The 23,306-nt window shown below is 40.1% G+C and overlaps 1 pseudogene; it reads right to left on the bottom strand.

The window, feature by feature from the left end:
• Positions 1-1,158: 1,158 nt before the first annotated feature.
• Positions 1,159-17,047, bottom strand: LOC111147924 (annotated as a pseudogene).
• Between the last annotated feature and the right edge of the window lie 6,259 nt (positions 17,048-23,306).

Here is a 23,306-nt window from a genome sequence, read left to right as displayed (position 1 = left end):
GTGGCCCATATGCTTGGGAATGATTCTCTCTTGGAGGTTTAGAGATAAAGTTTCCTAAAGGAATTGTTAAAGTAGACTTACAGGATCCTGGTTGGGGGTAGGGGATTGGTCAGGCTAGGATTGTCCTTTGCCCTTAGCAAAACCTCAAGATGAGGGCAGTTGAGTCCCTAGAGGAGAGCCACTCTGCCTGTTTCAAGGGCTTGTCAGTAGGTAAGGAATTTCAATGATTTTCTTCTGCCTCTGTTTCCCACATCACATGTATCTAGGTGCGGGGAGGGGGGGGCGCTAGGGAATGGTACCTGCTAACTCTTTTGTTCTTGGAGATATCTCCTAAAAATCTCTGTACCTCCAGCACACGTTCTGAGATAAGTAAGTCTTCCTGAATACCCCAGCTGCTTTCAAACTGCTGCTTCTATTCTGTCTCAGTGGGACTGTTTGTTATGCTGTTTCTTTAAAAGGGGAGGGGACTCAGTTTCCTATCACCCTCTGGCTCTCCCAGAGCTGAGCCCACTGATTTTTAAAGTTCTCAGAGATAAGCCCTACTGATGGTAAAAATTCACATAGTCAAGACCCTCTGGGTTTCAAAGCCAAATGTTAATGAGGACTCTATCCAAGTGTGTCATCTGTGTCTCAGGTATCCCTCCTCTGTTTTTGTGGCATTCTTTCCATTGGTGGTTAATCTTGCAGATTAGTTTGGGTCCCAACCAGAACTCTGACCTTCCGATCTTTTTTTATGGGGCCTCCTCTCTACAATTAACTATGAAGAATCTGTTCTGTCAGTCTTTAGTTTATTTTTCTGGGTTAGTCACACTGATGTGTCTGTAAACTAGGTGTATCCGTGGGATAAGGTGCACTTAGGATTCTTCTACTCTGTCATCTTTCCAGGTTCCTATTGGGAGTTTTTTGATTATTCTTTCAGTCCTCCTAATTTTTTTTTTAAAGACACATTTATTCAGCGTCATGATCAGACTATTACATTTAGCAATCAACAGCGTGGGTGCAAAAAAAAATAATCTAAAACCTTTTGTTGGAATGCTTTACACTTTCCACAGAACAGAAACTAAAATAACCTGTTGTACAATTAGTCACAAATACAGTCCTCGAGTTTTTTTGCCCATACACATGAGCATTGTCTAAAACATGTCTTCTTTGTAGCAGCTAGGCCCTGCCACCACTGTGCTTGGCTGAGTTCACAAATCTGTTGTAACCTGTAGCTTCCCTGTCACTTCTCTGGCTCTCCTCTCCTGCTAAGCTTTGTTTCCTGGCAGTAATTAAAACCTTCTGCCACTGCCGTAGCTGCTGCTGCTGCTGCTGCTGCTGCTGCTGGAACCACCATAGCACCTTGGTTTCGTGATTTGGCGAAGTATTGGCCTCCACCACCATAAGGGCCAGAGCTTCTGCCTCCAAAATTGCCTCCTTTCATGGGTCCAAAATTTGAGGATTGATTGTTGTAATTGCCAAAATCATTATAGCTTCCACCACCTCCTAAGTTGCTTCCACCATTATCAAATCCGTTATAGCCATCCCCACTGCCACCATATCCACCACCACCTCGACTGCCACCAAAGCCACCTCGACCACTGAAGTTTCCTCCGCAACCAAAGTTGTCATTCCCACCAAAACCACCTCCACGACCACCACTAAAGTTTCCAGAACCACTAAGACCTCTTTGGCTGGATGAAGCACTAGCCATCTCTTGCTTAGAGAGCGCTTTCCTTACTTCACAGTTGTGTCCATTCACAGTATGGTATTTTTGAATGACAATCTTGTCTACAGAATCATGGTCATCCAATGTTACAAAAGCAAAACCCCTCTTTTTGCCACTGCCTCGGTCAGTCATGATCTCAATCACGATTTTCCCATACTGTTCGAAATAATCTCTTAGATGATGTTCTTCAGGGTCTTCTTTAATGCCACCAACAAAAATCTTTTTCACAGTTAAGTGGGCACCAGGTCTTTGAGAATCTTCTCTTGAGACAGCCCTCTTTGGTTCCACAACTCTTCCATCCACCTTGTGTGGCCTTGCATTCATGGCTGCATCCACCTCCTCCACAGTGGCATGTGTGACAAACCCAAAGCCTCTGGAGTGCTTGGTGTTTGGATCTCTCATTACCACACAGTCCGTAAGTGTTCCCCATTGCTCAAAATGGCTCCTCAGAGTCTCATCGGTTGTTTCAAAGCTCAGACCTCCGATGAAGAGCTTCCGCAGCTGTTCAGGCTCTTTGGGAGACTCTGACTTAGACAGTGGGAGGGGAGACTTCAACGATGCTTACTCGGCGGCATCCACGGGCAGAAAAGCTATCCTCTTAATTTTTTATTGGTCTGTTCAGGCTTTCTATTTCTTCATGATTCATTCTTGGTAGATTGTATGTTTCTAGGAATTTCTCGATTTTTTCTGGGTTGTTCCAATTTGTTGGCATATAATTGTTCCTAATAGTTTTATATGATCCTTTATATTTTTGCAGTATCAGTTGTAGTATCTCCTCTTACAGTTCTAAGATTATTTGAGACCTTTCTCTTTTTCTTGCTAAGTCCAGCTAAAGGTTTATAAATTTTTATCATCTTTTCAAAAAACCAACTCTTAGTCTCATTGATCTTTTCTATTGTTTTCCTTTCTCTCTATTTCATTTATTTCTGCTCTAGTATATGTCACTTTTTTCCTTCTGCTAATTTGAGGCTTTGTTTGTTCTTTTTTCTAGTTCCTTGAGGTGTAAAGTTAAGTTTTTTTATGTTAGATTTTTCTCATTTTTTAAAAATATAGATTTTTTTAAAGATTTTATTTATTTATTTGACAGACAGAGATCACAAGTAGGCAGAGAGGCAGGCAGAGAGAGAGGAGGAAGCAGGCTCCCTGCTGAACAGAGAGCCCGATGCGGAGCTCGATCCCAGGACCCTGAGACCATGACCTGAGCTGAAGGCAGAGGCTTTAACCCACTAAGCCACCCAGGTGCCCCCAAAAAATATAGATGTTTTTATTGTAAACTTCTTTCTTAGAACTGCTTTTGCTGCATTCCATAAGTTTTGGTATATTGTATTTCTATTTTCATTTGTCTCAATTTTTTAAAAAATTTTGTTTTGATTTATTCTTTGACCCATTGGTTACTTAATAGCATATTATTTAATCTCTATCTTTGTGACTTTTCCAATTTTATTCTTGTATTGATTTCTGGTTTCATACTATTGTGGTCAGAAGGAATGCTTGATATAATTTCAACCTTCTTAAATTTATTAAGATTTGTTTTGTGGCCTAACATATAATCTATCTTGGACAATGTTCTATGTGCCCTTGAGAAGAAAATGTATTCTGCTGCTTTTGGATGAAATGTTCTGTAAATGTCTGTAAAGTCAATCTGGTCTAATGTATTAAGGCCAACATTTCCTTCTTGATTTTCTGTTTGGATGGACTTATCCATTGGTGAAAGGGAGGTTTTAAAGTCTCCTACTATTATTATATTGTTGTCTATTTCTTTCTTTGGATCTGTTGATATTTGCATTATATATATTTAGGGCTTCCTAGGTTGAGTGTGTTAATATTTGTAAATGTTGTATCCTCCTGTTGGATTGATCCCTTCATCATTATATAATGATATTCTTTAAAGTATGCAAATATAACTCTTTAAGGGGAAGACTGGATGATGGGCATTTCTGCCTTCTCTGTTTACATTGAACCCTGAGGTGATAACCATAGTTGTGTCTATCAAGGGATGTGTCCTCTGGGTGGCAGTTACAAAACCTGGGGTGCCAGACATGTACTCAAGCTCCTTTCAGAGACACAAACAACCTGGGATGAATCACAGGGAGAGCATGAAGTAGGCATTTGCTAGCTTCCCTAGTATCTAGAGAGAACTGTAGTCAGCTCCTAGATGAGAATTAAAAGTCTGACCTTCAGGCCACAGCTTTTAAGATAAACAAATAGGCCTCTTTCATGCAGGCTGGGCATTTAAGTCTGCTGCCTCTGTACTATGCCCTAGGGGGTTCTGGTGGTTGTTCAGAACCTCCTCATTTTCCTCTTGTCACTGATTCCTCTTGTTTCTCTTGGTACTTTCATACTACTGTAGTCAGGGAAGATAGATGGTAGGATTTCGGGCTTCTTAAATTTGCCAAGATTTATTTTGTGGCCTTTCATGATCCATCCTGAGAATGTTCCATGTGCACAATGTGTGTTCTGCTGTTCTTAGATAGTATGTATATGTCTATGAAATCTATTCTAAATTGTGGTTAAATTCCAATGTTTTCTTGTTGATTTTCTATCTGGATGATCTATCCAACACTGACAGTGGGATGTTGAAATCTCCTACAATTACTATATTGATGTCTACTTCTCTCTTATGATCTGTTATTAATTGCTTAATATGTTTCAGTGTTTTCACTGTGTGTTTGGGTGTTTCAGTGTTTGGGTGTTAGAAGTCTATACAGTTACAGTTGTTATATCTTCTTAATATATTGACACTTTTATCACTATAAAATAACTTTTGTTTCTTTTTACCTTTTTTGGCTTGAAGTCTATTTTGTCTGATACAAGTATTGCTATGCCCACCTTCTTTTCACTTCTGTGTACTTGGAATATCATATTTATTTTTTCTTCCAAGATTTTATTTAAATTCAATTTGGTTAACATATAGTGTAATATTGGTTTCAGAAGTAGAATTTAGTGATTCATCACTTACATCTAACACCCAGTGTTCATCACTGATCTATCTCATCTCCCTGCCATCTCCCCTCCAGCAACCTTGTTTGTTCTCTATAGTTAAGACTCTCTTGTGTTTTTATCTTATTTTATTTTGCCTTGCCTTCCCCTATATTCATCTGTTTTGTTTCATAAGTTCCACATATGAGTGAAATCATATGGTATTAGTCTTACTCTGACTGACTTATTTCACTTAGGATAATACACTCTAGTGCTATCCACATCATTGCAAATGGCAAGATTTCATTCTCTTGATGGCTGAGTAGTAAGTCATCATCATTATTATTATTATTATTACCCCAAAGATACAGATGTAGTGAAAAGAAGGGCCATATGTACCCCAATGTTCATAGCAACAAAGGCCACAATCGCCAAATTGTGGAAAGAGCCAAGATACCCTTCAACAGACAAATGGATAAAGAAGATATGGTCCATATATACAATGGAATATTATGCCTCCATCAGAAAGGATGAATACCCAACTTTTGTATCAACATGGACGGGACGGAAGGAGATAATGCTGAGTGAAATAAGTCAAGCAGAGAGAGTCAATTATCATATGGTTTCACTTATTTGTAGAGCATAAGGAACAACATGGAAAACATTAGGAAAAGGGAAGGAAAAGTGAATTGGGGGAAATCGGCAGGGGAGATGAACCATGAGAGACTGTGGACTCTGAAAAACAATCTGAGGGTTTTGGAGGGGCGGAGGGTGGGAGGTTGGATGAGCCTGGTGGTGGGTATTAAGGAGGGCACGTATTGCATGGAGCACTAGGTGTGGTACATAAACAATCAATCTTGGAACACTGAAAAAAATTTTTTAAATAAATAAATAAATAAATAAATAAATATTTATATTAATAAATAAATTCTAAATTATAATAAACAAATATACTTATGTATAATATTCTGTTATGAATATATATATTTATATGCATACATATCACATCTTCTTTATCCATTCATCAGTCCACAGACATTTGGTCTCTTTCCATAATTTGGTTGATACATGTGCCCCTTTGAATCAGTATTTTTTAATCCTTTGGTTAAGTATCTAGTAGTGCAATTGCTGGATTGAAGGGTAGCTCTAGTTTTAACTTTTTTTTTTTTAAGATTTTATTTATTTATTTGACAGACAGAGATCACAACTAGGCAGAGAGGCAGGCAGAGAGAGAGGGGGAAGCAGACTCCCTGCTGAGCAGAGAGCCTGATGCAGGGCTCAATCCCAGGACCCTGAGATCATGACCTGAGCTGAAGGCAGAGGCTTAACCCACTGAGCCACCCAGGCGCCCCTAGTTTTAACTTTTTGAGGAATGTCCATACTGTTTCCTGGAATGGCTACAACAGTTAGCATTCAGTGTAAGGGAGTTCCCCTTTCTCTGCAGTGTAACAAACAATGTAAGAGGGTTCCCCTTTCTCTGGATCACCAACACCTGTTGTTTGCTGAGTTGTTGATTTTAGCTATTCTGACAGGTATGAGGTGGTATCTCATTGTGGTCTTGATTTGTATTTTCCTGATGATGAGTACGTTGAGCATTTTTTTTCCTGTGTCTGTTACCCATCTGTATGTCTTCTTTGGAGAAACCTGTTCATGTCTTCTGCCCATTTCCTAACAGGATTATTTATTCTGGGTGTTGATTTTTGTAAGTTCTTTATAGATGTTGGATACTAGCCCTTTATGCAATATGTCATTTGCAAATATCTCTTCCTAATCCAAAATTGCCTTTAGTTTTGTAGATTATTTCCTTTGCTGTGCAGAAACTTTTTATCTTGATGAAGTCTCAATAGTTTATTTTTGTTATTGTTTCCCTTGCCTCCAGAGACATGCCCAGCTGAGATCAAAGAGGTTGCTGCCTGTGTTCTGCTCTAGGATTTTGATGGTTGCCTGTGTCACATTGAGGCCTTTTGTCCATTTTGAATTTACTTTTGTGTATGGTGTAAAAAAGTGGTCCAATTTCATTCTTCTGCTTGTCACAGTCCACTTTTCCTAACACCATTTATTGAATAGACTGTCTTTTTCCATTGGATATTCTTCCCTGCTTTGTCAATGATTAGTTGACTATATAGTTTTGTGTCCATTTCTGGGTTCTCTCTTCTGTTCCTTTGATGTATGTGTCTAATTTTTTTTTAAGATTATTTATTTATTTATTTATTTGACAGATATCACAAGTAGGCAGAGAGGCAGGCAGAGAGAGGGGAAGGGAAGCAGCTCCCTGTTGAGCAGAGAGCCCGATGCGGGGCTCAATCCCAGGACCCTGGGATCAGGACCTGAGTCGAAGGCAGAGGCTTTAACCCACTGAGCCACCCAGGTGCCCCATATGTGTCTATTTTTGTAGTACTATACTGAATTGATGGTTACAGCTTTTGCAATATAGCTTGAAGTCCAGAATTGTGATGCCACCAGGTTTGGTTTCCTTTTTCTACATTATTTTCATATTTGGGGTCTTTTCTGATTCCATACAAATTTTAGGATTGTTTGTTCTAGCTCTGTGCAAAATGCTTTTGGTATTTTGATAGGGATTGCATTAAATGTGGAGATTGCTTTGGGTCATATAGACGTTTGAACAATATTTGTATTTCCAATCCATGAGCATGGAATATTTTTCAATTTCTTTGTGTTATCTTGAATTTCTTTCATCAGTGTTTTATAATTTTCAGAGTACAGGTCTTTTACCTCATTGGTTAGATTTATTCCTAGGTGTCTTCTGGGTTTTGATACAATTATACATAGGATTGATTCCTTGATTTATCTTTCTGTTGCTTCATTTTGGTGTATAGAAATGAAACAGATTTCTGTACATTGATTTTATATCCAGTACCTTTGCTGAATTCATGTATCAGTTCTAGCAATTTTTTGATTGAAGTCTTTCAGGTTTTCTATATACACCATCATGTCATCTGCAAAGAGTTAAAGTTTGACTTCTTGCCAATTTGGATCCCTTTTATTTCTCGTTGTTGTCTGATTACTGAAGCTAGTATTTCCAGTACTATGTTGAACAACAGTGGTGAGAGTAGACATCCCTGTCATGTTCCTTACCTTAGCAGAAAAGATCTCAGCTTTTCCCCATTGAGGATGATATTTGCTGTGGGTTTTTCATATATGGCTTTTATGATAATGAGGTAATTTTCCTCTATCCTTACATGTTGGAGAGTTTTTATCAAGAAAGGATGCTGTAGGGCGCCTGGGTGGCTCAGTGGGTTAAGCCTCTGCCTTCGGCTCAGGTCATGATCTCAGGGTCCTGGGATCGAGGCCCGCATCGGGCTCTCTGCTCAGCGGGGAGCCTGCTTTCTCCTCTGTCTCTCTATGCCTGCCTCTCTGCATACTTGTGATCTCTCTCTCTCTCTGTTTCAAATAAATAAATAAAATCTTTAAAAAAAAAAAAAAAAGGATGCTGTAACCAATGTCCACAATAGCCAAACTATGGACAGAGCCTAAATGTCCATCAACAGATGAATGGATAAAGAAGATGTGGTATATATATATATATATATATATATATATATATTATGGAGCCATCAAAAAAATTAAATCTTACCATTTGCAACAACATGGATGGAGCTAGGGAGTATTATGCTAAGCGAAATAAGTCAATCAGAGAAAGACAATTATCATATGCTCTCACTGATGTGAGGAATTTGAGAAACAAGACAGAGGATCATAGGGGAAGGGAGGGAAAAATGAAACAAGACAAAACAAGAGAGGGAGACAAACCATAAGAGATTTAATCTCTGGAAACAAAATGAGGGTTCCTAGAGTTGAGGGGGATGGGAGGGATGGGGTCCCTGGGTGATGGACACTGGGGAGGGTATGTGTTGTGGTGAGTGCTGTGAATTGATGAATCTGATGAATCACAGACCTGTACCCATAAAATAAATAATGTATTATATATTAATAAAAAAAAAATAGTCACCATTGCCTCTACAGGAAGCTTCTTAAGAGCAATAACCTGACAGCAGTTTAGCTAGAGCAGAATTGACCTGGAAGGAAGGGTTTTCATTGGTTGCCCCAATCAGAGTGATTGTCCCACATTCCACATGAGGAAGGAAAGTGTCCTGCTGAGATTTATTAAACTGATGAATCTTATCAATAAAAAGGATGGTTTTCCTTTTGGGAAAAAAAAAAAAGGATGCAATATTTTGCCAAATGCTTTTTCTGTATCTATTGAGAGGATCATATGGTTCTTATCTTTTCCTTTATGAATGTGGTATATCACATTGATTTGCAGATATGGAACCATCTCTGCAGTCAAGGAATAAATATCACTTGGCCATGGTGACTAATCCTTAAAACGTACTGTTGGATTAGATTAGGTAGTATCTTGTTGAGAATTTTCATATCCATGTTCAGCAGGGATATTGGTCTATAATTCTCCTTTTTAGCGGAGGCTTTGGTTTTGGAATCAAGGTAATACTGGCCTCATAAAGTAAGTTTGGAAGCTTTCCTTCTGTATCTCTTTTCTGGAACAGTTTCAGAAGAATAGGTATTAATTTTTATTTAAATGTTTGGTAGTATTCCCCTGAAAGCCATCTGGCCATGGACTCTTGTTTGTTAAGAGATTTCTTCTTTACTGATTCAACTTCTTTGCTGGTTATGGATCTGTTCAAGTTTTCTGTTTTGTTCTGTTTCAGTTTGAGTAGTTTATATGTTTCTAGAATTTTACCCATTTCTTCCAGATTGCCCAATTTGTTGACATATACCTGCTCATAATCTTCTCTTATAATTGTTTGTATTTCTTTGTTGTTGGCTGTGATCTCTCCTCTTTCCTTCATTTTATTTATTTGGGTCCTTTCTCTTTTCTTTTTGATGAGTCTGGCTAAGAGTTTATCAATTTTGTTAATTCTTTTAAACAATCAGCTCCAAGTTTTGTTGATCTGTTCTACTATTTTTATTTTTATTTCATTTATTTCTGTTTTAATCTTAATTATTTCCTTTCTTCAGTAGGAAGTCCTTCAGCCTCCATGTATTTGTGGTCTTTCCAAATTTTCTTGCAGTTGTGTTCAAGTTTCATAGTGTTGTTGTCAGAAAATATGCATGGTATGATCTCAGTCTTTTTGTACTAGCTGAGGCCTGATTTGTGACACAGTATGAGAGCTATTCTGGAGAATGTTCCATGTGCATTCAAAAAGAATGTGTATTCTGCTGCTTTAGGATTAAGTGGTCTCAATAAATCTGTTAAGTCCATCTGGTCCAGTGCATCATTCAAAGCCATTGTTTCCTTATTGATCTTCTGCTTAGATGATCTGTGCATTGCTGTGAGTGGGGTCTTAAAGTCCCCCATTACTATTGTATTATTATCAATGATTTTCCTTAAGCTTATTATTGATTTATATATCTGGGTGTTCTCACATTGGGAGCATAAGTATTTATAATTGTTAAGTCTTCTTGTTGGATAGACCTCTTTATTATGATATAGTGCCCTTCTTCATCTCTTGTTACTCTCCTTGGTTTAAAATCTACTTTATCTGATACATGTATGGCTACTCCAGCTTTCTTTTGATGTCCATTGGCAGGATAGATAGTTCTCTACCCCCTCACTTTTAATCTGGATGTGTCTTTGGGTCTAAAGTGACTTTCTTATAAGCAGCATACTGATGGGTCTTGGGTTTTGTTTTTTTTTTTTCATTTTTTTATCCATTCTAATACCCTATGTCTTTTGATTGTAGCATTAAGTCCATTAATATTCAGAGTAATCATTAATAGATATGAATTTAGTGCCATTACCTGTAAAGTTGTTGTTGCTATCGATTGTCTCTGTTCCTTTTTAGTCTTCATTGGTTTTGGTCTTTCTTTCCCACTCAAAGGGCCCCCTTTGATATTTCTTGCAGAGCTGGTTTAGTGTTCATGGCCTCCCTTTAGTCTTTGTTTAGACTTTTCATCTCTCCTATTCTGAATGACAGCCTTGCTGGATATAGTATTCTTGGCTGCATATTTTTCCCACTTAGCATATTGAATATATTATGTCACTTTCTTCTGGCCTGTCAAGTTTCTGTGGACAGTTCTGCTACTAAACTTATGCCTACCCTTGTAGGTTAAGCACCTTTTGTCCCTAGCTGCTTTCCAAATTCTTCTTTATCTTTGTATTTTGCAAGCTTCACTATGACATGTCTTGGTGTTGACCTGTTTTTGCTGATTTTTAAGGGGAGTGCTCTGGGCCTTTTGGACTTGAATGCTTGTTTTCTTCCCCAGATAAGGGAAGTTCTCAGCTATAATTTGTTCAAAGAAACCTTCTGTCCCTTTTTCCCTGCTCTTCTTCTTATGGAGTTCCTATGATATGGGTATTACTGCACTTTGTGGAATTGTTGAGTTCCCTAAGTCTTTATCTGTGATCTAATAGTTTCTTTCCCTCCTCTTTTATGATTAATTATTTTCCATATTTTTAATCTCCTGTATCACCTATTCGATCCTCTATTTCTTCTGTCCTCATTGTGATTACATCCAGTGAGTTTTGCATCTCAATTATAGCATTTTTGTTTTAGCCTGACTAGTTTTTAGGTCTTTATCTCTGCAGCAAGGGTTTCTCTGTTGTCTTCTATGCTTTTTCAAGCTCAGCTAGTATCCTTATGAATGTTGCTCTAAATTCTTGTTCAGATATAATGCTCATACCTGTTTTGAGCAAATCCCTGGCTGTGATTTCTTCTTGATCTTTCTTTTGGGGAGAATTCCTCTGTCTTGTCATTTTGTCTAGGTTTCTGTCTTTTTTGTGTTATGAAAACGTGTTATGTTTCCTGCTCCTGAGACAAATGCTATATTGAGAAAGGGTCATACACTGTTCAGGGCCTGGCACTTCAGGAAGTGTTTTTGGTGTGCGCTGTGTGCACTCTACTGTTGTGTTTTGACTGTTCTTTCCCACAGGTCAGTCCTCTGCAGAATTCCTCCTTGTATGCAGTGGGGAGTGTTTAGACCTTTCACTAGGTGTGCTTTTGTTTTTTTTTTAAAAAAAAAAAAAATAAAAAAAAAAAAAAAAAAACTCTTGATTCAAAGAAAGAGAAAGGAAAAGGAATAACAACAGCAGCAACAAAAGCAAATAAACAGACAAATAAAGAACAATAAACCCGATTCCAAAGAAAAAGAAAGAAAAAAAAAGAAGACTGATGGAAAAAATAAGGAAACAAACAAACATATAAAAACCCCCGAAAAACAAATGAATGAACAGAAACTACAAACTTGATTCTAAAGAGGAAAGAAAGAAAGAAGAGAGAGAGACACACACACACTGCTCCTATTCCCACCAGATCTGATGTTGATGCCGTAGAGCACTCCATGATCAGTAGACTTGGTACGTGTGGGGGACCTGTTTTGGTCCTCTGTGGGAGAGGCCTGCTTGGCTGGCTGACAGTCAGACCTGCCCTGGTAAAGATGCTCCTACAAGGTGCAGAGGAGCAGGGTTTGGTATAAGTGGCTCCAGCTTCCACTGGGGCAGGGAGTACTGTATTGCTCACTGAAGTCCAACTGTGCTGGTGGGCAGGGGGTGGGGAGTGGAAAATGGCATCACTGCACCTTTTTGTTCCCAGGGAGGGGAACTCATTTCTGCCACTCTTCAGGAAGCCCTCACAGAAAAGCAAACAATCTCTCCTCTTGTGTCCCAGGCTTCTGTCATATCCCTGCCCTCAACCTGAATGAGATGCCCAGCACCACAGTTCTCCTGCTTTTTATCTCTGGCATGTAGCTGGGATTTAAAACTCTAAATCTTAAAGGACCCAGCAAGGTGCAGATCCTCCCCTCCTCCTCCTTCCCAGCAGTGTACCTGGTGTCATTCTGTCACAGAAAAGCAATCAAATGACTGCACAGGTGCCTGGAGTCTATGGTAAAGCACAGCAAGAAAAGTGTGACCGGGTTATCTGCCCTCTGTATGCCTCTGTCCTCTCAATGGCACCCACCAGGTCCCTTGTTCTTGGAGAGGCAGTATACCCTCTTCCAAATGTACTGCAGGAAGGGGAATGTTCTCTCCCACTGTGGCCCAGGGCATCTCCACACTATGGTGTGCACTGTCCACTCCTGGGCCTCTGCCCTCCCTCTCCTCAGGATCACCATTGCTTACCTGCCTTGGATTCAACAAATGGCACAGACTTCTAAAACCTCAGGTTTGGGGGCACCTCTGTGGCTCAGTCAGTTAAGCATCCAACTCTTGATTTGGGCTCAGGTCATAATCTTAGGGTTGTGAGATCAAGGCCTCCATCGGGCTCTGAGCTGGGCATGGGGCCTACTTAAGATTCTCTCTCTTCCTCTCCCTCTACCCCTCCCCCCACTCACAATTAATTAATTAATTTAAAAATAAATAAAACCTCAGAATTTGAACTCCACTGTTTGCAAAAAGTTGCCATAGTTACCTCTTCCCAATTCCCCAGTCAGTGGTCTTGGGGGAGTGTTTCTCCTGCAAAAAACCAAAATGCTGCTCTTCTCTCTGCCAAGAAGCACTTCCTTCCCTCCGTGGCACCAGGACTTTTCTCTCCCCCAATTCACATATCCAAACCTTGCGCCTGCCTTGTTCTCTCCCTCTAATTGTGCAGATTGTTCTCTTAACCCTCAGATCAATTTTTTAGTTGTTCTAAATGATTTGCTGCTGATCTAGCTGTATTCAAGAGATGAGGCAAGCCAAGGGTCCCCCTAATACCCCACCATCTTAACTCTTCCCTGGAATATCAGCTTCTGAGCCTATGAGTGTCTTTAGAACTTTAATGAATCTACTGTAGGCAGCATATAGTTGGGTCCTGTTTTGTTTTTGTTTTGTTTTGTTTTTTTAATCCATCCAGCCACTCTGTGCCTTATTGATGAGTTCAGTCCATTTACATGTAGGGTAATTATTGACATTAAGGATCTCCTATTGCCATTTTATCTTTTGCTTTCTGGTTATTTTGCCTCTTCATCATTTCCTTTCCCTTCTGTTTTTGTTTACCTTTGTACGTTTGTGGTTTTCCATTGTAATTTGCTCAGGCTCCTCTTTTAATTTTATGTTTTGTGTCTCTGCTCTAGGTCTTTGCTTTGTGGTTACCATGAGATTTACATGGTAACATATCATAATAGTCCTTTTTTCTGCTGATAGCAATTTATCTTCTTCATTCACTTATAAATGTTCCATCCTTTTGTTCTTCCCCTTTTATATTTTTTGATGTCACAAATGATGTCTTTATGCTGTGATTTCATTACCTAGTTGTAGTATCTACAGTTATTTTTCATAATCTTTCCCTTTAATCTTTATGTTTAATATATACCATTAGTTTATATACCATTGAGTTTAATATATACCATTCTTTAAAAAAAAAGATTATAGTATTCTATTTATCACCTTAATCAGAGTTTTGTGTACTTTTGTTTTTTCACTTCAGCTTGAAGAGCTACTTCCAATATTTCTTATAAGGCAGATCTAAGGGTGGTGGACTCCCTCAGCTTTTGTTTGTCTGGGAAAGCCATTATTTCTCCTTCATATCTGAAGTATAACTTTGCTGGATAGAATATTTTTGGCTGGCAATTTTTATCTTTCAATATTTTGAATATGTCACTCCATCCTCTCCTGGGCTATAGAGCTTCTGCTGAGAAATCTGTAGATAGCCTAATGGGGGACTCCTTTGTAGGTTACTCCCTTTTTCTCCCCCTGGCTGCTTTTCAAACTCTTTATTATTGATTTTTGACAGTTTTAATATAATGTGATGTGGAGAAGGTCTTTTTGCATTGGGACAGCAAGGTGTTCTTTTCGTTTCATGGGCTTGTATTTCCAGCTTCTTCCTCAGGTTTGAGAACTTCTCAGCTATTATTTCTTTAAATACACTCTCTACTCCCCCCTCCCTGTCTTCCTTCTGGGATACCCATTATTCTTATGTTGACTTTTTTAATGGAGTCAGATAGTTCTTATAAGGTTATCTTGCTGTTTTAAAATCTTAGTTCTCTCTTCTACCAGAGTTATTTCTATATTCTCGAGCTTACTAAGTCTCTCTTCCATATGATCTGCTCTATTTCCAATGCATTCTATTTTTTATTTCATTACTGAATTCTTCAGCTCCAGAATTTCTGTTTGGTTCTTCTTAAGAATTTTAATGTCTTTAGTAAAGTATTCCTTCTGTTCTTTCATTTTATTCCTGACGTCGTTGTATTACCTTTCTGAGTTTTCTTGTAGTTTATTGAATTTCTTCATAACAGCTCTTTAAATTTCTTAATCAGTTAGATAACAATATCCATATCTTTGAGTTCAGTTGCTGAAAAATTGTCATTTTCTTTTTGTGATACTGTGTTATTGTGATTTTCATGGTGTTTGATGAGAAGTAACTTTGCCACCACATTTGTTCCCTAACTTTCTCATTTTAAGCAATGTTTTGTTTACTTTGATTCTAACAGTTCCAACAGGTTGATAGTTAGGAATCTTCCTTTTGTTTTCCAGAAGGTGGCGCGATAGCACAAGTTTTGATTTCTCTCATGGGCACTGACTGGCCACTAGAGTTAGGAGCCAGTACTTAAAAAAAAAAAAAAAAGAAAGAAAGAAAGAAAGAAAGAAAGAAAGAAAAGCAAAGGGTGGCGGTGGTGGGATGGGAGATGTATACTTAGCACTTGGCATTCTGGGTGCCCACAGTCCTGAAGGGGAATCCTCGTGTTGGGGGAAGGAGTATGTCCCAGATAATGTGTGTTGTCCTCTGGCCTCATGGGGCAGACAACAGGAGATAGTTTTCTTCACTTCTTTTTGCCTACTTCTCTTTCCTTTCCCTCCCCCAAGTCACTGTCATCTCTCCTCAGAGAGAATAACTGGTCCCTCCAGTGGCAGCCCGCGCATGATGAGGCACTCCTCTCCCCTCAACACACGTGCACGCGCGCACACACACACACACACACATACTCACCAACTTCAACTTCCATCTCCTGTGCCCGAAACAGTTGGGCTGGCTCGCTGCCAGAGGGCTGCCATGGGTTTCACTGCCCCACTACCTTTTATGGAGTTTCTTGCTCCACTACCTTTTCCACAGTCTAATCCACCTGCACAGATGGATGGATCTCTCAGGTGTCCTGGTTTGCTGTACACATGTGTTTGTTTTATTTGTTTGTTTGTGTTGTTTCTTGTTGTTGTTGTTGTTATGGATAACTGATTAGTTGTAAATCAAAGGGGAGGGAAAAGAGGAACAACTCACACTACCATGGTGCTGATGTCATTCTCCCTCTCTGAGCATCTTTAGAATAATTATTTTGAAGACTTTGTCAGGCAATTAATGTGTCTCCATTTCTTCAGGGTCAGTTACTAGGAGTTTATTGTGTTCCTTTGATTGTGTCATGATTCCCTGATTCTTTGTGATATCTGTAGCCTTGTGTAGGTACAAGATAGGTACCTTGTGTATTTGAAGATGCTTCCAGAATTTATGGACTGACTGTGGTTAAGAAGGACTTTCATTTGTGGGTAGGGACATGCTGGAACATGCTATGATTCTAGTGTTAGTGGTGCCAGCTGTCAAGTACAGGGACATGTAGTGGCTCTGGATCTGGGGAGGCATGATGGCTCTGGCTCAGGCTGCTGAGGTCCACAGTATTGATTGCTTAGTGTTGTGGGATGCCTGTAGTGGCTACAAAGTCTATTGGGGCCTTCACTAGCACCTCCAGGTCCAATGGTTAAGGACAAGAGCAGGCAGTGCTAGTGGCTGGAGATTGTGGTATGCACACGTGCAGCTACAGGAGGCAGCTGTAGGTACCTATATAGTGCCAGTGGCTTTTTGTAGATACACACATAGTGGTAGGGGCCAGGCCAGCAAAGAGGGCCAGGGCCAAACAACTGCAGGCACACTGGCAGCTATGAAAGTCCTGACTGTTGGTGTGCACTGCTGTGGCTGCTGGGTCTTGCCATGAGCACACAGCATTGGAGGCTGGTGTTGAGAGTCAGACTGGGGGCATGCAAGGGTATGCAAGAGAAACTAGTTGCAGATGAGCCCCATGATACGGGGCAGTGACAGGAAAAAGGGTCAATTTACACTTCTGGGGTTGCAAGATCTTGCTATGCATGCACACACATCAGTGGAGGCTGATGACAGGCATCAGGCTGTCAACATGCCGGTGCACCGCTGGAGGGGCTAGTACTGAGTGTGCACACATCAATGGTGCACAACTGTAGGGCCTAGGTTAGTGACTTGCACTAATGCAGCTGCAGAAGACTGAGCTGACTACCATTGTATGTCCTGGGCTCTGGCAAGGGTTGGGGGTCAGGAGGAAGCTGGAAGGGTCTTAGATGTCTGATGTCTGTGACATAAATACCTGTGGGGTAAAAACTGGTAAAATCTGGAGGGAGTCCACCGTGGCTGTGCTGGCCATTGGTTTCTCCACCTCTGCCAGGAGTTCATTAAAAACTGCAGTTGCTCCTGATGCATGGCTGATTCTGATACTCTGCTTTCCCTCCATGGTCCTTGCTGTCTCTATACATCTCAGTTTTGCTGATCTCTGGGTATGGTAAAACTGAAGTGGATCCTTCATTTCACCAAAAAGCTGGAGAAGCTGATTGTTCACTCCACTTTCCCTCTCTCAGCAAGGGGAACTGTTTCCAGCTCCCTCCTGGTGCTGAGCAATGAAAGCCTGGGGGATGGGATGATACAGACAAAATGAAGCTATTTTCCTTTCTGTTTTGTGCTCTTATTCACCCGTTTTCTGCTCCACTGTGCTGCTAAAGTTTCTTACATAGACTCCAGATCTTTCCCAGAACTGTTTTTGTTCATGAATAACTGTCTAACTGTTGATCTTTGTTGGGGGGATAGAAGCTGGGGTCTCCTACACCACCATTGTGGTGACATCATCCAGGCCTTACTTTAAAAATGCTTTTCAGTGGAAGAAAATCTATTCAGTTGAAGAAAATTTTATAAAGAAAAATAAACTGGTTGCTCAGAATACTTTGGATAGTTTTTTTAAAAACGAGTTTGATGCGTTCAAATTATGCACCTCCTACCTCCCACCCCCAACACACACCCTATTGAGAATGCTTGCCACTTTCTACCAAGTCCTACGAAAGAGATGAACTTGGCCCAAGAGGAGCCAGTCTGGAAGAGGTGAAAGAAAATGCAGCTTTGCCTGGAGAAGTGCTCTGCCTGCTGCCACCCTAAATTCTTGAAACTCATAGGATTTGGAACTTTAGAGAGGTTAAAAGCTAATTTCTATTATTGATGCAGAAAGTTATCTAAGGGCAAGAAAAGGACAGCTTTAGCAAAAGACAAGATTAGGGCCCCAGGCCTTTCTCATGCAATTTCCCTTAGAAATTCTCTACCAGGGAGAAGAGGAGAGGGAGAGTACAGAAAAAAGAAGTGATTAAATGTGGTGTCTCCCCACAGGAGGCTACTGACTGAAAGTGCCCTAAGGCAGTGGCTATGATTAGCTTAGAGCTAAGGGAAAAAATAGAGCATACAGGCCCTACAGGTTAAAAAAAAATGTTCAGACTTAAATTCTTTGTCAAAATAAGTCTTTGACTATGGTTAGTCATGCACGGGATTGACAAAAAAACCTCCTAAGTTGGTGGAAGCTTCAAAGAAATGCCAGGCCTGGCTGTCCAAAAGCCAGCGACTGACTCCTCAGCCCCAAAGGCAATCCCAGGACTCCTGAATCCATGTCAGTAGGAGATGGGCTACAAAATCTCTATAAGAATGGAATGTTCTGCAGTGACCAAATAAGATGTGGCCATTGAGGATAAAGAGATTTTCCCAGAGAACAGAACAGGACTGACAAAAAGATGGTTCAACCACGAGCTTATTAATTCCACTGTCCCTGTAGAGAGTCCTCCCCATTCCTGCCCAGTAGGATTCTGTGTGTGTGCTGTGTGTGTGTGCTGTGGACCACCGACAGCTCCAGGTTTCATATTTATATTGTAGTCCTCCTGCTGCTTCTCCACACATGGAAGGTAGACTAACCATGGTGGTGGGAGCCATACGTGAACCTGACAGGGAGGGATAAAAATCACTCAAACTGAATCCAAGAACTGGATGAAATCTTGGGGGAAGGAATGACCCCTCCAAATAAAGAGATACTCGATGGAAAGATAGGTATGCATATCAGAAACCTAGAGAGGTAAACTGTAGCAGATTATATTAGCCAGGATCCACTGCAAAAAAACCAAACTATTTTAAACAAAAGTACTGAACACATGGAATTAGAAACTTTTAAAATTTTAGGTAGAGTTGAAGAGTTAAGTTCCAGGCCAGATCTGCAAAAATAAGTCCCAGAACAGCTTTGCAGAACTAGTCACTGGCAGAGATGTTATTTCTGCCACCAGCAGGAGACCATCATTGGGACTATTGGCTTGAGGAGCACACACCAAGGATCAGATGGCTCTGCTATCACCACCACTGCTGACTTTAGAGCTCTGCCAAATCTCTGAAATGTGCATGTTCTACTGCAGGTCCACCGCTACCAAGGAAACTAGCAACTTGCCACCCAGAACAACAGAATGGCTTCCACCTCACTCACTTTTACCTCCCAACTCTTGTGTAAGTGCATCTGATTAGCAAAAACTAAATAATACAGGATCCCAGTTGGGAAAATTTGTTGTTACCTTTCTAGTCTCTATACAAAATGGTACACTGAAAGATGGGTGGAATGAATATTTAGAGAGCCAGTTTACCTTATCTACCATGCAGGTACTGTAGGTTGGCTTGCTTCACATTAATTCCCAGCCCCCTTCCCTTTTACCTTCCTCTATAATAAAGTCTGGAAAGACAAATGCTCTATCAATTCCCAGTCTCTCTCATAAGTGAAGGTGCCCTTGTGAAACAGTTCTAGCCAGTAAGATGTAAACAGAAGTTTGCTAAGCAGATTGGGGAAAGTATTGCTTTCCCCTTAAAGGAAACAAAACAGCTGATGAGGTTTTTTCCTTCCCTTTTCTTACTTCAAATGGGAATGTGATTCGTGGAGGTATGTCCATCTGTTGACTATAAAAATGAAAGCTAACAAACTAAGAATAATAGAGCAAAGAAAGAGAGAAAACCTGAGTCCTTGATTACACTGAGCAGCTATATATGCCATGGATTATATGCCTTAAATTTGATGCTTTATGAGAAAAATAAACCCCTATTTGTTTAAGCTATAGTTAGGTTTTCAAACACTTGTAGCCAAATATCCCTTAAAAAAAAAAAGACTTTATTTATTTATCAGAGAGAGAGAGAGGGAGAGCACAAGCACGTGGAGCAGGAGTGGGAGAAGCAGACTCCCTGCTGAGCAGGGAGCCCAATGCCCAGAACCGATCCCAGGACTCTGGGATCATGACCTGGGCCAAAGGCAGACGCTTAACCGACGGAGCCACACAGGTGACCCACAGCCAAACATTCCTAAGTGATAAACACTTTTTTGTCATAGAGTGGTTATGAAATGACATGATATGCTTTATGTATGTAATTTCCTTCACTGTATATATGCCACCTACCAGGAGTTAAAGCCCAGATTGAAAGAGTGTGATAGAAACACCAAGAAAGCTTTGGGGAATCCCAGTCAAGGAAACTATAGAGCTCTTAGAGTAGCCCCAAATTCAGGGATTTCAGCAAGGATGCTAAGAACTCACTGCCTGGATGGTAAAAGAGCCATGCTGGTACTTGCTGGGGCAAGTGTGTAGGCAGATGGGCCTAAGAGGCACTGACAGAGTCTCATACTCCAGGGGGGTTCCAGAAGGCACAAAAAGCTACTGAGTTCCCAATGGAGGTGAAAAAGTGATAAGAGCCAGAGGACACAAAGAAGCTTAGATTGGGGTTCAAAAGGATCCCCAAGACAGGGCAGGTGAGGACCAGGTATACTTTCATTTTGACAAAGCCTGGTATAAACAATAAGATGCCCTTGGCCCATGCCAAGTTGTCTGATGAACTCTCAGGGTAAGTTAGATTAAACACACACCCGGCAAGAAGTTGGGCAGCCTCTCATCTTCGAGCTGATTGAGTATTTACTACATGTTAGGCCAAACTGACTGCGTTAAAATAAAGAGGCAGTATTGAGTATTCTCTATCATCAAGAAAAATAAAAGTCAAAAAACTAAGTTGAATTCAGTTGTAGTACCTTGGTCTGTAAATTTTAAACTACTATAATATTCTTTTTTTTTTTAAGACTTTATTTATTTATTTGAAAGAGAGAGAGAGAGAGTGCAGGAGCGGGGACAGAGGGAGAGGGAGAAGCAGACTCCCTGCTGGGCCTGACTAGGGATCTCGATCCCAGGACCCTGGGATCATGACCTGAGCCAAAGGCAGACACTTAACTGACTGAGCAATCAGGTACCCTTGTAATATTCTTTATAATATGTTTTTTAGATCAGATAAGGAAATGCCCCTCTGTAGCTTTTCTTTTTAGAAATGATTTGATTCTTCTGCGTTTTTCATTCCATCTGTTAAACTCTGAATTACTCTATCAAATTTCCCAAAAGTTACTGGGGAAATATTGATTACTATATATAAATCTATATTGTAATCGGTTGGGGGAATAAAACAAAAAATTTAATCTGTTATAAGTTGAAGTCAAAGAAAAAGTAAATATATAAAGTCAATCCCATTCTTCTTTTTTTTTTTTTTTAAAGATTTTATTTATTTATTTGACAGAGAGAAATCACAAGTAGGCAGAGAGGCAGGCAGAGAGAGAGAAGGAAGCAGGCTCCCTGCTGAGCAGAAAGCCCGATGTGGGGCTTGAACCCAGGACCTGGGATCATGACCTGAGCCGAAGGCAGCGGCTTAACCCACTGAGCCACCCAGGCGCCCCCCATTATTCTTTTTATCCATGAGGAGAAAACATTTGTTTCTCAGTTACTAGATTCAGACCAGTGGGGCCCTAGGACTCTGATATGGGTTTGGTTTCTGGAAACCAGGACTGGCATTAGGAATAGGGCAGGGTTGATCTAAAGCTTTGGGGACATGAAACAAGTAGAAAAGCAAGAACAGTATTCATGGAAAAAGACCTGGGAATACATAAAGCAGACCCAGTCTCACATCCAACAGGACCTGAGTAGAAAGGCAAAATCCACTGCAAAGGGAATGAGAAACGAAACCAGTTCATGAAGACAATTAGAAGGAAGTTTGGTGATTACCTGCAATGGTGAGCCTGAGTACCTGGCCTTTATGGAGCTTTCCCTATGTATGGGGAAATAGTTGTTACAGGAACCAAGTTTCTTGAGACAGGAAGGGAGGACTTTTCAAATAAGACTTCAATAGAAGTTACAGATAAATGGGGGGAAAATATTTTCTTCCTCGGAACTCTGATCTGCTCTTCTCTGTTTCCATCCGTTGCATTCTGCCTGTCCCATTAACTTAAGTATCCGCCTGATACTTTGATTTGTACCATTCCTAGCCTCCTTGATTTTGATTTTCTTTTGTCCCTGACCTCCTTTTGATCACCTCCTTTAGTCTGCAGCTCAAAGCCCAATTCTGTTTTCTCCCTGAGCCCAACCTGAATCCTTAGTATCCTGTGTCTCTTCCTTTGCCTTTTATTCCCTAAGTCCCCTTCACCATTAAGCAGCACATTTTTGTCGCCTTATACTGATTAAAAACTGAGGACATCTGGTTATATGCCCCCAAAGATTTGAAAAAAAAAAAAGGGGGTGTTCAAACAAAGGTTGTATGCAAATATTTGTACAGCATTGCTGATAAGAGCCAAAAAAGTGGAAACAACCTAAATGTCCATCAACTGAAGAATGAATAAATAAAATGTGGACTATATAGTCAAATCTCATTACTCAAGGTAATTATGTTGTGTAAAGTCACCATGAACATTGAATTAGTGAATATTGAACTACTGCTCCTAGAGGAAATACAGGGTTAGTTTTCTATGAGCCTCTGGTTACAACATTTTCATCAACTATTTAATGCATAACCTTGTCTTAAGTGTGTTTCTGTTTAAAGACTGTTTGATAGAGGTGCTTAGGGTGCTTAGGGTGGCTTAGTCAGTTAAGCATCTGCCTTCAGCTCAGGTCATGATCCCAGGGTCCTGGGATCGAGTCCCCTTATCCGGCTTCTTGCTCGGCAAGGAGCCTGCTTCTCCCTCTTCCTGCCACTCCCCTTGCTTGTGCTTTCGTTCTCTCTCTCTCTGACAAATAAATAAAATACAAAAAAAATTTTTTTTTTTTGAAGAAAACATCTTGTTACATGAAAGAAGCCAGACAGAATTGTAGGATTCCATTTATATGAAATATCCAGAATAAGTAAATCCATAAAGACAGAAATCAGATTAGTGGTTGCCTTGGGCTGGGGAAGGAATGAGAAATGTAAGTTAAGTGCTTAGTGGGTACAAGGTTTCCTTTAGGAGTGATGAAAATGTTCTGAAACTAAGTAGGTGGTGATGGTTGCACAACACTGAGAATGTACTAAATGTCACTGAACTGTACAGGTTAAAATACTAGATTTTATGTTATGTTTATTTTACCATAATTTTAAAAATTAGAAAATCTTAGATTCTCAAGGAAATAAAAATAAGCCTTCTCATTTAGAAGGCTATGTTGGGTAGACTTCTTTAAACAAGAGAAAATACTATGATTTGCATGTTTTCTATGCCAAATAATACTATGCCAGCATCCTCAAATATATGTTCATTGTGTGCATGCTCTAATTTATATAGAAATTATAAGCTCATGAAAGTAATGCTTTTCAGAAAACAAAACAAAACTGTGAGGGCATAGCTTCATAGTGACCCCAGTTTTTTCTTTGTATGTCCAAGGCAA

Source organism: Enhydra lutris, unplaced genomic scaffold (genome assembly GCF_002288905.1).
Source record: "Enhydra lutris kenyoni isolate GAN:26980312 unplaced genomic scaffold, ASM228890v2 scaffoldscaffold18, whole genome shotgun sequence".
In the NCBI taxonomy this organism is placed as follows: Eukaryota; Metazoa; Chordata; class Mammalia; order Carnivora; family Mustelidae; genus Enhydra; species Enhydra lutris.
Note: the sequence above shows the minus strand (reverse complement) of the source record. Positions and strands in the feature narration are given on the sequence as shown.